The sequence below is a fragment of the Charadrius vociferus genome, unplaced genomic scaffold, assembly GCF_000708025.1.
Source record: "Charadrius vociferus isolate BGI_N301 unplaced genomic scaffold, ASM70802v2 scaffold736, whole genome shotgun sequence".
Lineage (NCBI taxonomy): Eukaryota > Metazoa > Chordata > Aves > Charadriiformes > Charadriidae > Charadrius > Charadrius vociferus.
The window spans coordinates 470,271-484,402 of NW_009648857.1; positions in this window are offsets into that span (position 1 = coordinate 470,271).

Consider the following 14,132-nt stretch of genomic DNA (forward strand, 5'->3'; position numbering starts at 1 on the left):
CTGGGGCAGACAGCTGTCATTACCTTTATTAAACTTTTAGGACAGCAGATTGAAAGGAGTTCAGATGAGATGTATGGCAGTTGGGGGGGGGGCGGGGGGGGGGGGGGACACAACTCTGGAAGGGGAGGTGGCATTCCCCTCCTTGGCAGAGGAGGTGAAGGAGGGCTGGGAAAGGCCCTCTTGGGCAGCACCCAGCTCCCACTACTATAAGATGTCAGGGAAGCTGACGGAAGCTGATCCTGCCCCAGCTTGGCACATACCTGCCACTGAGGACACACTGCTCTCAGAGGGGCAATTCTCCCATCTAGCATTAATTAGCACTTTCGTGATGAAGGGAAAATGTCCCAACTGATAGGCAGAGGACTTCAGTGACCAATGAGAATTGCTACCACTGCTGGCCTCAGAAAATGACCAGATGAAAGCTATTCCTAAAACGACTTGCATTCCTCATCCTGGACATGCAGAAGGATGAATGATGAGATCCAGGATAACACTTTGGTACCTTCTCCTCAAGCAAGGTGCATAGGCTGTAATGAGCAATCAGAAAAAACTGGCCTATATCCCTGGGACCGGTCCCTCTGCTGAGTGCCCTAATGACAAGCTAATTCCTCATGGGCTCCTGGCTGTGGAGGATGCCCTGCTAAGGTGATTACAGCACAGGAACTTGATCTCTCTTGAGAAGAGCTCTCAATTCATTTTGCCCACTCAAGCTTAGAAGGACCCAGAATTCCCACCCCTCTGATCCCTCACCCTCAATCTCCCCAGATCCTCCCCCATCTCTTACAAAATCTCCCCCCCATATATGCTGGACAAGCAAAACCATCATGCTTGTTAGGGGCACTGATATTTCATGTAAGATCTTTGGGTAGGGGATGCCCAAAGCAGGGTAACATTGGCTTAGTCCAGAAAGTGGTTTGACTGTGGGTTTAAACAGTTGAATAATTTTGTCAAAGGAACTAGTTCTGTACTTATAGTCATTGCTCGCTCCATCCAGAGTGTACAGTGCCTGGCAGGATAAACTCTACGCATTTGTCACAAGCATCTCAGCAACTCAAAGGTAGAGTCTGCCTCTGGACATTTAAGAAGAGTGTCTGAACCATCAGGGACTCAGCATGATCCTCTGAGCCATAGTTCCCATGAGTTGCTCAGAAATGATACAGAGCCAAGCAGGGTGCAGAGATCATATTCAGTCAGCCTTTCTGGAGCATCTGCAAGAATCAGCAGGCTCTCATAAAATCTTCTTGAAGATGAAGACATAGTCCCACAAGGCCCTTCATCACAATTTCCATGCCAAAGACAGCAAATTCCAGCCTTTACATCAGCAGTGGAGCAACTCCTTCTGAACATGAATTAAAGGTGGATTTTTTCCCCCAGAATATTTGAGACTCCTCTTAGTTGTCTGTATGCTGGTGCTGATAGTGTGATTTTATAAACAGTCTCTACTGCTGTGAAGATAAGACAGGCTCTGCATTAACACCTTCTGCACCTTCTTCTTGCTGCACCTTCTAACCCAGCAAACCATATCCAGCTCTCTTGACCTCCAAAATAGGAACTACCAAGCATAGTTTTCTGTTCTGTCAAGACTTTAGGAGTCTTCTAGATAAGAGGGGTGTCTTCTATGAGGACCAACACATTCCAACATTTTCTGAGTTTCTAGTGGTCTTCTAGGTATTTTTACTGGATCTCCTAACAGTGTATTGAGGTTTATAGCAAATAAGCAACTCATTTTAACAGAATGCCTTCATTTCATTTTCTTTCTCCTTCTTCATCATTAAAGCATCTTGGACACAGAGCCATAAAGATAATGTTTGCCATGTAGTGTTTTCTAATGGCAATTTAATAAGTCTCAGATCAAGACATGAAAGAAAAAAAAGTAAACTATAACACACAAATAAAATCAGCACATTCAAAGGCACATGTTTATCTACTGTACTATGTGACCCCTTTTTGCCCAGCAAATGTGTATGTGTAGCAATGAACAGCCTCACACACAGAAACACACACACAGGCACTGTAGAACTCAGATCAAGCCACTAGTGCCTGCATTCTTCTCTCTATGAAAATCATTTAATACCAATAGTTAGAGGTTTCCAGCAGAGCTGAATGACACAGTCCATGCTGAGTCGGGAAGACTGGGAAATGTCTATATGAACAACTTTCATACAGTAATGCTACACACACAGCATTGAAAGTGCATAAGTGTGCGCAAATAACATCTGGTTATCAACACTATTACAAGTGACACCATCCAGTCATTAGTCCAAGTGTTAATCCCTCTTCCAGCAGAAATCAGAGAACACCTGGGCTAGGAGAAATCCTGTGGGAAAAACAAATGGAAAAAAACTTTAACTTCAAAATGTGTTTTAAGGCAAGATTTTCAAATGTACCAAATGGCAGAAGTAAATACCCACCACAAAATTTAAAACCCCTAACAGGTAAGTTTGTGGGAGGTAGGTGCCAGGTCGGCTTTGGGACATGTGCAGATAAACACACATCGTGCCTTGAAGAGTGTCCATTGAGGTGGACAGGATGAGGAGAAGGAGGGGGAGGCAGACAGATGACTAACGCAGGAGCTGCCAGCTCACAGAGGTCCAGGTGGCGAGAAAAATTTCTCTGGATTACACTTGGACAAGACACTTTCCAGTCACAAGCCTGATCTCCACAGATACTCCCCCTGGTTAGTGTTCTTCCCTGAGGGGTGCCTGGGACAGAGGAGTACCAGGACAGAGCAGGGCACGGGCTCCACAGGACGCAGCAGAGACACAGCCAAGCCAGGGAAGGAAGGGACGAGCCAAACCTCCTCTTTGGTTGGGTTTCATTTTCTTGTCAGCACAAAGTCCTGGTATGGAAATGCTTTGTTCAACAGAAAACACTGGAGGATATTTTGTTCCACTGGCTGTGTGACAGCTGTAATCACAGCTGACCTGTTACGACGCAGGGATGCAGTCTGCATTGTCGTTTTCATCATGGGCTTCAGGTCTTAGACTTGTACCTGAGGAATAGTTAGATTTGCCCCAGGATTCCCCCTTTTGTGCTTGTGCTAATTTATATGTGATTGGCATGTGTCCTCTCATTAAAAAATAAACTCTCTCCCACATAGCCCTCAGCTCCTGGGTGAGATTAGAAACACAGATATTTTTAACAAGCAGTATTTCTTTTTCAGAACTCTGACTTTTTCTAGGGATGATAAATATCGCTATGAGTTTTATAGAGAGAATAAATATTAATAAATAAAAATACCTGTATTCTATACAGGGACATGGATAAGAACAGTACCTGGCCACAACAATAGCAATAGGAGAAGCTATTTCAAGAGCACAGAAACCTGGCCACTTTCTGTGGTCCTTTCCCATCCTACTTCACCACCATCTGCTATTAATCCCTAATCTAGATGAGCGATGTCAAAGGGTACATACCTGTCTTTTCCCTTTAGTACTTCTCTTGGACCTGTTTAGCATGAATCTGCCTAATTCTGATTTGAATCTGCTCTGGTTAAGGAGCTCCGCAACCTCCGGGGGCAACAAAGTCACTACTCACTTGTAAAGAAGTACTTTCTGTTTTGAAAAATCTTGATATTTAGAATCTAAACCAAGATCTGTTTTAAGCCAATTTCCTACTAGTTTCAGTGAGCCCCCCACGTACTTGTGGAATTTGACTAATAATTATTCTTATCCACTGCCTTTATGATACTGTACCCTGACTGTATCTCCTCACAGCCACCTTCACTCCAAATTGAACAGTCCTAATCTTTTGGTCTCTCTTGTTCTCTTAACAGTTTTAGTTGCCCTTCCCAGTACTTCTAATTCCATCGTGTCCTTCTTCAGATGCAGAGACCAGAACTGCAGATGTTTTTCACAATGTGGTTCACAAAGGTTTTCTATAGTTGCAAAATGTACATAGTGGCAAAATGGTGTCTTTTTCTCAATACTCTTCCTGAAAAGTAGTAGCACTTTGAAAGTAGTAGTACCCTTCCAATTTAGAACAGAATAAAATAGGCTATTTCAGTTGGAAGGGACCTACAATGATCATCTAGTCCAACTGCCTGACCAATTCAGGGCCGACCAAGTTAAAGCATACTATTAAGGCCATTGTCCAAATGCCTCTTAAACACTGACAGGCCTGAGGCATTAACCACCTCTCTAGGAAGCCTGTTCCAGTGTTTGACCACCCTCTCAGTAAATAAATGCTTCCTAAAGTCCAGTCTAAACCTCCCCCAGAGCAGCTTTGAACCATTCCCACACATCCTGTCACTGGATACCAGGGAGAAGAGTTCAGTTCCTCCCTCTCCACGTCCTCTCCTCAGGAAGCTGTGGAGAGCAATGAGGTCATCCCTCAGCCTCTTTTTCTCCAAATTAGACAAGCCCAAAGTCCTTAGCGGCTCCTCATAGGACATTCCTTCCAGCACTTTCACCAGCTTTGTTGTCCTCCACTGGACACATTCAAGGACCTTCACATCATTCTTAAATTGTGGGGCCCAGAACTGCACACAGTGCTCAAGGTGAGGCTGCACCAATGCTGAATACAGTGGGATGATCACCTCTTTTGACCGGCTGGTGATGCTGTGTTTGATGCACCCCAGGATGCAGATTGCCCTCTTGGCTGCCAGCGTGCACTGCTGACTCCTGTTGAGCTGCTGCCGACCAGCACCCCCAGATCCCTTTCTGTAGGGCTGCCCCCCAGCCACTCCTCTCCCAGTTTATACTCGTGCCCAGTGTTACTCTGTCCTAGGTGCAGAATCCAGCATTTCAACTCATTAAAATTCATCCCATTAATTGCAGCCCAGTGCTCCAACCTATCTAGATCCCTCTGCAAGGTATCTTGTCCCTCAAGAGAGTCAACAGCACCTCCCAGATTGGTATCATCAGCAAACTTGCCAATGGTGTATTCAACTCCTGCATCCAGATCATTGAAAAATAAATTGAGCAAGACTGACCCTAGAATTGAACCCTGAAGAACACCGCTGGTGACCAGTCACCAGCCAGAGGTAGCTCCATTCACTACAACCCTTTGAACTCTGCCCTTCAGACAGTTCTTCACCCAGTGCACTGTGAACCCACTCATCGCACAGCTGGACAACTTTTCCAGAAGGATGCTGTGAGGGACAGTATCAAAAGCCCTACTAAAATCAAGAAAAACTACATCCACCCCCTTCCCTTCATCCACTAGTCAGGTAGCCTTATAATAGAATTATCAATATATCAAATTAATTAAACAGGAACTTTGTGAAACCATGTTGACTGTGCCTGATGATCACATTATTCTTTAAATGCCTTTCAACAGTACACAATATAATCTTCTCCATAATTTTTGCAGGAACCGAGGTTAGACTAACAGGTCTGTAGTTCCCTGAGTCTTCCCTCATGCCCTTTTTGTAGGTCAGAATAACATTTGTTGGTCTCTTTTGGGTACCACTAAACACTGAGCCAATGATTTTAGAGAACTGCCCATAAGGACTCCAAGTTCTTCTAACTACCTTGTAACCACCATTTCCAAGTCCAGCATTGTACATACATATTTGAATTATTTCTCCTTAGATATGTTACCTCAAATTTATGTATACCAAAGCTCTTCTGCCATCTTTTAGTTAACCCAGCTTTGTGAGGTCTTTCTAGAATTTTTCACCGTCAACTTTTCTTTTAACTCAAAAGACTTTCATATCATCTGCAATCTTGGATTTCCTTCACTAAGGAACAGATGAAGATGCAGAATAAAACCTGTCGCAGCACTGATCCCTGGAGGACCCTACTGCTGACTATTCTCCATCCTGGAAAGTGACTATTAAGACTTATAGTTTGCTTCCAATCCTTCAACCAACTTTCAGTCCAAAGAAGGAGCTTTCTCCAGTCCCATAGCAACATAACTTCTTTCACAACCTTTGGTGTCAAACTTTATCAAAAGCTTTTTCAAATCCACATTTGGTATAACCAAATATGAGTGTGCTCTTTATCTTCACGCCTCCTACCACCCTCCCAGAACACCATCAGGTGTTCACGTTTTCACAGAGGCTCTGTTGAGTTTCTCCCAAGAGATCATGCTAACTCATTTGTTCAATGACCCTGTTCTGCATTAGAGTTTGCCATCTTACTAGGGCTGGAAGTCAAAGTCACTGACGGATAGTCTCCCTTTTGGAGAGCTTTTGTGAATAGGAGTTTCACTGTAAATTCACAAGATCTCTGGCACAGACACTGTTTGTAATGACAACTCGCACAGCTTGGCCTGCAGGCCCCTAATTTTGTATAGGAGCTCTTCAGCGCTCCCAAATCAATGCTATCCAGTTCTCATGACTTGTTAGCATGTAGCTAACTTGTTTAGACTGCTACACCACGTATCTTCATCTCAACCCAAGCTAGCTCTTCTGACATATTTGCCAAAGAATCTGCCCAAGGTCTTCTGTGGTGAAGACTGATGAAAAGAATTCAATGATCTTTGCTACTGTGGCTTCATCATCTGTGAATGTCCCTTTTACATGTTGGTCATCAAGTCATCCTACCAGTTTCCTTACTGTATTCCTGCTTTTGAGCTACTTGAAGAGCTTTTTGTCATTTCCCTTTGCAAGGCACAATTCAATTCTTCCGTAGCTCTCTTATTTTTCTGTTTACAATTGACCTGCCATGTTTTACGGGTGCTCTGCTCCCTCATTTGGGTAATTTTTCCATGCTGTAAATTCTAGTCTTTTCCCTTTCATAGCCTTCTTACTGTTTCTGTTGAACCACACACAGTGTTTGTTGGATGGTTTTATTATCTTTTTGCATGAAGATGTATGCTGGTGGGTTTAGGAGTGCAGATAGCAGGCTGGACGGACAGGACATTTCTTTTTTAATAGTAATGTTACCTTCTAGAGGCCCCACTGTATCTTCACTGAATGGTGTGTTACACCTCCACGTACTCAGTCCTACTCCCTGACTCACTGGCCCACGAGCACAGTGGCACACTCACACCTGAAGCCCTGCCAAAGTTGCTGGGACTGTTGCTGCCCAGGCAAACTGAGACAGGCCCAGTTGCTCAAATACTTCCACCTGAAACCTGTGAAATTCTGCGAGTTTTTGACGGTTTTCTTTCCTAAAATGTGCTTTTGCATCTGTTTCAGGCACATGTAGAGTAAAAACAATTACAAATCTTACAAACCAGACCACTGAAAAATTATAAAGACTACGAGATGAGTTATTGCATTATCCCTTGGCCCTCCTCAGCACTTTGTACTAGGAAGATGACATCATTGGCTGAAAGAAAAATTCGTTCTCCAGATGTGTGAATGATATTGAAGGTTTTTTTCTTCTCTTATTAATATTCTTTAGCTGTATGACTTCACCTATTGCAAATATGCACAGGTAATAAAACACGTGTGACGATGCATACTTAAAGTTTTAACATTCTAAGGAATTTTTTTACTGCATTTTAGAAATACAATTACTGTGCTTAATTTGTTGCTGCATCTCTAAGATTAGAAAAGAATCGCTGGTGTAATAAGGAAGACATTTTGAGAAACTGGATTCAAAAAAACGTATGGTTTACAGGCGAGTTTCGATGAAGAATCTGATTAGTTCATGATTTATTTTATGTTTTTAAAGGCAAATGAATTCAAAGTATTTAGACAGTGTTTTGTGTCCCAGAGGCCCTGTTAGGACTTAATATGGTCTTCTTATTTGCTGGAATAGTCCTAAAGAAATAAGTGATATATCACAACCGTAAGTGAAGGAATGCTGGATGATATAAACAAAGAATTATCAGGAAAACTGGACCAGTGTTACTTGTCTAATAAATTATTTTTTGGCGAACATTTCACAAACATTAATTTTAATGTCTACAGCCTCTATTTTTTCTTCCTAGTGATAGAGTTTTAGGACTGTACCCTCAACAATAATCCCTATTGATTGTCACCCACAATTGTTTGGCTCCAGTCTCTAACCTGTCAAAACTAAACCTGTGCCTGGATGTGGGAGGAATAAGGGAAAAAGCCAGACCACTTTGTGAAATGATGTACAAAGGAACAGCCATAACTTTGTACCCCTGACAGAGTACTGGATTGTAGGAGAATGCTATTTCACTTTAATCTCCAGAAGCGAGGTCCAGTGGAACTAACTCGAGTCGTGTTGCTCAGTTGTCAGGGCTCAGACTCCCAAATGATTATCCCTTGGGAGTCAATCAGGAGGAACAAGCACAAGCCTACAAAGCAGGGAGGGTGAGTCACCCTCTGCAGGTGCCTTCTCCTGTCCCATGACTGCGAAGGGAGCTCATATAACAAACTTTAGATCCAGCCAACTCTCAGACTTCTAGTTTTACTTGAAATGAATTCCACCCAAAAGTTATCTGCAGCTCACATATACAGACTGGCCACAGTTTGCATGAAGAGGAAAGAATTGTATGCCACAGACATGACAGAACTACCCAAAAAACATGAATCACCCAGTGTAGTGCATGACTGCTTGTTTGTATCCCACAGCAGTGTCTTGGCAGGGTGGTGAGATGGATATATGCAGGTGGGCTGCGGGAAAAGTACAGAGCTGCCCATAGTCACATCTGACCTTAACAGTTAGGTTCAATATGAATAACACATGGACAGTGCAACAGAGCTGGGGGAGAAGTCCAGCATCCTCCAAATAAAGCCCATAAGCAAAGGCCATACATGGTGTCAGATGCCTCAGTTTTCCTTTCCTGTTTCAGGTTTTTTCCTCAGATGTTGTAAAGTTTCTTAAGGCTGCCAGCTGGAATATGCCAAAAAATCCTAATATTGTTCAAAGAAAATGTCTTTATTTGTGCCAAGAAAACTGCACTTTCAGCAGCACTAAAGAACTTGGTCTTGGGACCAAATGATGAGAATACCTTCTTCTTCCTATCACATCTGTCAAAGTTCTAGCAAATCACGTCAGGGCTCCAAAGGTTTGGATGTTCAAGGATGAGTGATATAGAAATGCTAATTAATAGATACACTTAAAACAATTCTTTTTAGTCCTCTTTGCAATTGCAGTAGAATTATTTTCTTTCCAAAGACAACTCTGGATCACATTTTTTTGTTATAACATATAGCATTAAAAAAAACAAAACCCTATATATTTAAGAAGTTAATCAGGCTTAGTTGTACAAAACTTAAAGACGTTAAAAGTATTGCTATAAAGATATTTTTTAGTTCTTGAATGAAAGATATTTGTTGACCTGCTTATCTTCTTGAAGAAAAAGCAATCTTCAAACTTTTGCTACTCAGTGGGTTTCACAGTAATGCAGCCAGCTCATGTACGTCAGTTGCAATCTACACTCAATGCACTTTTGTTTAAGCAAGCTCCATTCCCATTCTCCAGGATGCTCTAAAGGCTCAGGCAGCTGCTGAGGCCATGCTTCAGGACCATCCAAACCTAGAAGGCCCTAAGCAGTATCTGCCTCCACGCACAATCCATATGCACGTGCACAAAGTGTTTCTACATTGCAAACACAATAAAATCAGATTTTTTATTGCATGAGCACTCATACCAGGCTCCAGGGTGTCAGTAAATCATCTGCAGTAAAACCAGTGGATTAGACTTGTTGCACTTTTTGACAAATTTTGGGTCCCCAGTTAAAGAAGAATATTGCAAAACTGCAGAGGGTCCATTTGAGTGCTATCAAGGTGGTCAAGGGAGCTGGAGCTCATGACCTACAAAGAAATTTTGAGGACTTTGGCCTTGCTTTGCCTGGTAGAGGGGAGGCTAAGAGGGGGACCTAATAGCAGCCTACAACTACTTGAAGGGGCGGTTGCAAAAAGGATACACAAACTCTTCTTGGTAGTGGTAGATGTCTAACAAGGGGTAAGACCACAGGTGGTAGCTTGGCAAGTTCAGGCTGAGCATCAGGAAAAACTCATCCACCTGGAGGGTAGTGCAAAACTGGAACCAAATATGAGGAGACTAGGAATCCCCATCTTTGGAGGTTTACCGGACTTTGCTAGACAAACCTGCAGTCAACTTTATCTCGTGTTGTTGACAGCACCACTTTGAGTGGGAGGCTGCAGTGGAGACCTCCTCGGTCCCTTCCCACCACCACCTCTATGAACTTGTGAAATTAATTACACAACCTGTGGGCAATAGATCAGATACTATTAGATCTCCTTTGGGCCCTGAGGGCTCAGGGGCAAGGCTGCAGGGCTCTGCTTGCACCTGGGTCTGTCCAGCCTGTCTTCATCCCTTCTTTAACCTTCTTTGGGTTGCAAGGGCAATCACTCAAATCACTATTGAGATTAGCATTCAATCCTTACTTCCTGTGAGCATCTTTGGCAGCATAGGAAAGCTGTGCGTGAGTTTACATATGGGTGAGCTCATGGCAAGGATCTGCTGTAATCTCCTGGCAGTTACTGTCCCAGCTGCCAGGGAGATCTGATTCTCCTCATTGCTCTTCCATTGCCTGTCTCACAACGAATACCTTTGGGATGGGGTGTCAGGTTGGGATTTTAGCCTTTCATTGGAGAGGGCTTGCTATTGTGGAATTTGAACTCTGCACAGAAACCACTTGCTGTACCTACTCCATAATTTGATTATACTTACCAAAGCATCTTCAGCTCACATGGGTTCTCCAGGGAACCTCAAGCCTGAAGGAAATTAGGACAATAATTGTATATTTCTCAATATTTTCTAGCCAGATCTCCTAGTTAGTAACCATGCTGTCATCCGGAAGCTTGCAGGATTTATGAATGTACATTATTTCCATGAACATCAGTGAGAACAGTGACCATAAATCCCTTCACACGATTAATATACCACAGTGTGCTCTTCACAGTTCTGCATGCCCAGCAGAACAGTGAAGGAAGATGAAGATTAGAAGCATTGCTTTCCACTCATCACTGGCAAATTACCATAAATAACTACCCTTACAGCAACAACAAAAAAGTGGATGATTAAGCATTTGCCTGAAGGCATATACAGCCTGAATATTTAGCTTAATTATCTCAGAAATGTGATAAGTCAAAAGTATTGTCTCAGCTACGGCTTTTCCTTTCTTACAGTAAAGATTTTTACAAGTTTAAATTATTTTCTCTGATATATTTTAATAGTTTCGAACAAAATATGAAAAGAGAAATAAAGTATCTTTCAGCATTTTAAGTTGATTGTACTTGTTTTTATGTGGAGGGCTAGAATTCTGACTACATTCCAGTTAAATACTTAACTTCTGCCCTATTGAAATTCACTCTAAAGATAAACTTGATTAATGTATCTGTCTTCCTTCCCTGATCTGAGACGTTGTGGTGCCCAGTGTTGTGACCATCACACAAGCAGCTGCATTCCCCTCTGACTGCAGAACTGGTCCATGAACACCTCACACCTAACCTGTCAGAAATACAGGAGGGATGAAAGAGGCTCTTGTTTTGACAGGCAGCATAGATAGCAACAGGTGCAGTTAAAAATACCCTCAGATTGCTGTTTCAAGGCCTTATTTTCAGTCGCTGATGACTTTGTCCATTTTTTTTCACCCAGCTTGAATCTTTCTATCCTTGGTACCTCTCTAAGGTTGTTTTCCTTTGAAAAATTCCAGCCAAAACATGATGTTTAAAAAGAGGGTAAGGAACTTTTCCCCCGTCATAGTAAAATGTTTCATGTCAGAGCTTTAGCACTCTCCTATCCTGCAGCAGACCCTTGATGTTTGGAAAGGGGGTTGCCCTGTGCTGAGACTAAAAAAATTCCCACAGTCAGCAGAGTCTGGGGCCTCTGAAAACCACCATTCCCTCTGGCAGAATTTAGCAGCTAAATTCCTCCGAAGCTCCAGATTTGCGGTAAGCATAATTGGGGCTGCCAAGGTTGAGCAGGACTTCCTCTACGATCACCCCAGTGCCAACCACAGGCCACTCTGCCATGGGCGCCGCTCAGATAGAGGGTGGGTGAAGGACACCATTTCTACCACAGCTGGAGTACAACCCAGCTGCCCAGCTCCCCACACCACAGTCCCAGTGTAAAACCCGGGGTGAAACCTGGGGGTCTTCTCCTTCCAGCGCCTGGGCTCCTCCTGCAGGAAGGTCCGCAGCGGGTTCCCACCTCCTCCCTGTAAGACACACGGCTTCACTTGGCTGGTGCCAGACACCGCACCACAGGAAGCAACGTCTGCTCCTCGTGGTTTCGTAAAAATGCACAAAATCAAGCAGGAGTTAGAATCATAGAATCACAGATTCTATTTTATTTAGCTTCTTTTTACTTAATGTAAGTCAATACTCTAATACTGTGCAGGTAGAGAAGATGGGTGCAGATTGCTCAAATAAATTCTATGCTGAAGTTTCCTAAATTCCAAGTGTTTAACCTTGCAATCTTAATTCCTTTATGACATCACTCCTGGTACATGGTTCTTTAAGGAACATGATGGTGATAACAAAATAAGTGTCCATATTTATGGGATCATTTTAATCCTGCACTCTCTTTTTTTGCATGCATTGGAGGATGTAAAAATGGAGAGAACGTCTGCTGCAAGACTCTTCTTCTGGCACTCTCCATCTGTCACACAGTCACTGAAGAGAGAGAGACATTTGAGGCCCATCCACAGTGCAGAATATTTGAAAGGCAACATCTGAGAGCCCAGGGGGAAACTGGGCACGTAACCAAGAGAAGACAGGGAGCAACACCCTGCTCTGCCTCCCCAGCCCCTTGGCCTGCGTGCATCTCAGTGTTTCCCCTGGGCCTCACAAGAACCACCCTGTAGCGCACCACCAGCCTTACCAAGGTAAAGCAGTCTAATAGCCCTAAATCCCTCTCACGGACAGCAAAGGGCTAGATAGACTTATACCCCATAAAACTGAAATAAAACCAGAGTGAATCAGATACAAAGGTTACCTGCAAAGTCAAAACAGAATATGGGACACCTGTCCCAAGAGGCAGGCCCTCGAGGGACACTCCCGATCCCCAAAGAGTCTGTGTACTGCAGAGAAGCTTTCTGACCTCTGGCCATGGCTCCCAGCTGGCTGCATGTATGACACCCTCCATAGTCACCAGGATTTTACTGCTCCCAGTAAGAAAGGAGGACACGGCTTGTGTTTGTACCAGGGACACTGCTGTCCTTCGCTTAGCATGCTGATGTGGAGGGGCTAGGCTAGTACGTGCGCTGTCATGCCGGAAGGCCGGACATGGGCAGTAGGTGCTATTTCCACAGCAGGGGCTGGAAACACCAGCAAAAGAGGAAAGAGTATAAAGCAGTTAACTTGAGATGCAAAGCTAAATCCAATGGGGGCAATGACTTAGAGATATGAGAGTTACACTGACAGTAACAGATGTTTTGGTCGATGTACTTTAGTATCACAAGGTTCCCTGTCGGGCACAGGCCTTCACCAGGACTCTCTAACCTGTCAAGGGGATTGCTTGCTAGAGAGCTCCATCGTATAACAATATGCTCATGCTCGTGTTGCTGCCTTGCTTTCAATAACCAAACCATCTCAATCATCATTAGCTGAGGCGGCTCTGCGCAGTCTTTTGCTGCTCCCTGGAGATGTACTTCAAATTCCACTTAAGTCCAACTGTAGATACCAGACTGCTATATTATTGAGTTAACCTTATATCTTTAGGCAGACTTCAGACGCTAAGGCAGCCAGCAGCAATGATTTAATAAGCTTTTTAATATATTAATAAAAATGCCTCCGAAGACTGCATATGCTTGTTATTTTGCTGAGACTAAACTAAATTTTCAGCTCCAGAGTAAGGGATTTGTTTAAACTAAAGAGCTTTGGTCTTTCCGGTTTGTGATTGTTTCCTTCTAAGATACAAGCCAAGTGAGTATTAAATGAGCCCAGTGTGGGGAGAAGAGGAAAAAGTGAAAATATAATTTATTTACATAGTGAACGCTCCACACTCGGTTCATAAAAACAAATCATGTTATGAAAAGTGAATTAAAACCCAATTACTTCCAGGTTGAGGGAGTCTGATGAGCTAATTAAGCCATGTTTTTTTTCAAATCCAGTCCCTGAAGTCTCCAGAGAAGGTGGGATAGCCGAGGAACACGCTTTCAGACCACCTGCTCACTATTTCATTCCCATTCACAGCACAGCTCTGCAGCCTGAGCGGCACAAAAGCAGCAACAGCCACCGTCACCAAATCTCCTTGAGATTCTCCCAGGTAAGGTAAGTCACCATGGAATGATCTGGCGTGTCTTAAAGTGACCTGGTCTGTGCCATCACTGTCCACAGGATGAGACCAGAG